Here is a 3,172-nt window from a genome sequence, read left to right on the forward strand (position 1 = left end):
GCTCTGCATTTCTTCACTGCAAGTCTACGTGTAGCCACCGAGCAGCACCAGTGATGGGAATCCAAAGGAAAACAACTAGAACAGTGGAAATCCACCATGATAACATAACAGTGATTTTTGCAGTAAATATTTTGCTAAATTAAAGAAGAAATAAGCAAAAGGCACATGCTAATAAATCTAGTCAGAATATTTGCAGGCTCCCATCACCTTGAGTATCCATGGATATGACCTCAACAGTGATTTCATACTTACTTACTTTGATATTAAAAAAAAAAAAGTCCTAATATTTTCAAGCACTTATGGCACAGATGTTGGGAAGTACTAACAACTTAGCTTGAATCTTCAAAAAGCTGGGCAATTTAAAGTTCTGCTACAATAAATAGGTCACAATTTAACTTAAACTTAATTCTCATATTTTATACATTATTTTGTGTAGAGTACAGGGTGTGCAAATTAAGTGATTTCAATAAATATTAGAATGTTAATTATTTTTGCAAATATAAAGTAAAATCACCTACTAATACAATATAATAAAAACATGTGCTAAACAGAGATTTCTCCCTATAAGCATTTCTTGCCCTTTTCCTTGAATATCTTGATACTTAAATACAATTTTCTTTCACTGACTAGGAGAAATTAAGCAAATGCAATACATAGCTGCAAAATCCTACTTTAGTCGGAGAGTATGAAGCTATCAAAGTTGTAATAAATTGAAAATAACAAATATAGTGAAATATACTACAAATTAATGTTAAAAAATACAGCCATGTGAATTATAAAACAGTAACAAATTATATAATCCTAATAATCTTCTGAAGTTGACATTAGTTCATGGGAAATGTAAAGAACAGCATGAACTCCATTTGCTTTTACCTTCTCAGTAGCTCCAGTTACTAAAGTTGTAAAACCATGCATGTTTGCCCAAGACCAACTGCATATCAGCTTTAGTCACAAATTCTATTTTATCCAATGTTCAATCAACAAGGCTTTATTAATACTTCTTATTAAATTCAGGAAACAGTTGATATAATATGCAGCCACTAATAACAGACACAGTAGCACATCCCACTGACTGGAAAACGGTCTCTGCTGTTTATGCTTTGATAGAAACCCACAGGCAGCCAAATAAGGTCCCATATAGCCACGTGCTCACATACAGTTTCCTTCCAGCCTTGGTCATAAGCATGGCAACAGTCAATACTTAAGAACAATACTGATGGTAAAGTCTTCTTAAGACTTAGTTTGGAATTAACACTTTCCCCAGGAAATTTATTTCTTCTTTCTGGATGTGGTGAATCATAGAATTCTATAAGCAACTTATCCTTTATCTCAAAACGTTCGTGAAACCATCTTCTCATATATACTTGTTCTTCTGGGACATCTTTTTTGTCTATACGATCAATATGAATATGAATTTTTGGACATTCTTTGCAGAGAAAGTCAGTCATGGACAGTGGTTCTATTCGCTGCCTTTTACTGTCTTTTCCTTCATAAACCACTGTAATATCATAAATTGCATCTAAATAATTCTTCATAGAATCAAAAGCAACATGAGTTGCCTTTATTCTTGGCGTCAGCACGTTTTAATACTGTAAGACCTTGTTGAGCAGCATATGCCTGACTAGCTGAAAGGACTTTTGTTTGTCTTGGGTTATACCTTGTTCCCTCTGGAAAAATTATAAGATACATTGGAGTTCATGCATTCACATATCTCTGCAGCTTGTTTCTCATTTCTTTTTCATTAAATTTGGCACTTCCTTTTACATAGATTCCTCCATGCTGAGAAAAGTAATACCCATACAATGGAAGCCATTTTAACCCATCTTTCAGCACACAGCACACATGTCCAAGAGCATTCTGCCTGATGGCCAAAAAATGTCAGCAACAATTCAGTCAACTATGCTTTGATGATTTGCTAAATATATAATATTTTCTTTATTTTTTGGCAAATCTCCATATAGCAATATCTGCACCCCAGTGTAGTTCTCAAAGAAGAGCACCATGTTCTGGTAGATGTAGTAGAGCCGGTTGTCCAATGCTTGGTAGAAGCGAGCAGGCAGGAAAGCAGAGAGCAACCTCCAGACCCCCCAGGCCAGCACATAGGTGGGCGCGATGCCCAGGAGCACAATGCCCATGCCTGGTAGCAGGTACCGCATTGAGTACGTTGTGGAACGCCAGGGACAGCAGCGTCTTCCCGGCTCAGCGGCGGAGGGCTCTGCTTGCTATCCCCCAGCGGCCAATCACCGCGCGGGCTTGGGGACAGACTCGGCGATCGTCCCCCAGTCCCGGCCTCCTGCCCCAGCCGCATGGGCTGCACCGCCGCTGAGAGCGGGAGGGCTAGTGCGGTGCGAGGTCCCAGCCGCGGAGCAAGGGGACGCCACAGCGGTCCGGGTCAAGGGGACGCCACAGCGGTCCGGGTTTGGTAACTCAGGAGCGATTACACTCCATGACCCTTGTCCGTCACCATATTCCCCTGCCCGTGCCACAGTTTTTCAATCCATTCAGCCATAAGGCGGCATTTGGGTTGGTTCTGTAGAAATCGTGAAAAGTGCCGTAATAAACATTGATGTGCAAGCACTTTTCCAATGAAGAATTCTTCTGTCCTTTGGGTAGATGCCAAGGAATGAGATTGCTGGATCACATGGCAGTTGTATTTGCAGTAGATTGAGGAATCTTCAAATTGTTCTCCACAGTGGTTGGACTAATTTACATTCCCACTAGCAATATAAGAGAATTCCCCTTTCACCACACCCCTGCCAACACTTAGCAATTTTTTTTTTTTAATCTTAGCCATTCTGACTGGAGTTAGGTGGTGTCTCATTGTTGTTTTGATCTGCATTTTCCTTAGAATGGATGAGGGCTGTTGAGCATTTTTTCATATGCCTTTTGGCTATCCGTATGTCATCTTTAGTGAGTGTTTTTTTTAACTCCTTCTCCCACCTTTTAATAGGGTTCATCATCTTTTTTCCAAACAGCTTCTTTAGTTCCTTGTGAATTCTGGTTATCAATCCCTTATCTGATGCATAGTTTACTAAAGTATTTTCCCATTCTGAGAGCTGTCCATTCACACTAATTACTATGTCTTTGGCCATGCAGAAATTTCTTAGTCTGATGTAATCCCACTTGTCTATTTTGGGGATTATGGACTGTGCTTTGTTGGTCTTATGTAAGA

At 39.6% G+C, this 3,172-nt stretch overlaps 1 pseudogene; it reads right to left on the reverse strand.

Annotated features, from left to right (window-relative positions):
• Positions 1-972: 972 nt before the first annotated feature.
• On the reverse strand, positions 973-2,473 carry LOC102470305 (1-acyl-sn-glycerol-3-phosphate acyltransferase epsilon pseudogene; annotated as a pseudogene).
• Between the last annotated feature and the right edge of the window lie 699 nt (positions 2,474-3,172).

This window comes from Tupaia chinensis, unplaced genomic scaffold, assembly GCF_000334495.1.
Source record: "Tupaia chinensis unplaced genomic scaffold, TupChi_1.0 Scaffold000379_1, whole genome shotgun sequence".
Taxonomy (NCBI): domain Eukaryota; kingdom Metazoa; phylum Chordata; class Mammalia; order Scandentia; family Tupaiidae; genus Tupaia; species Tupaia belangeri.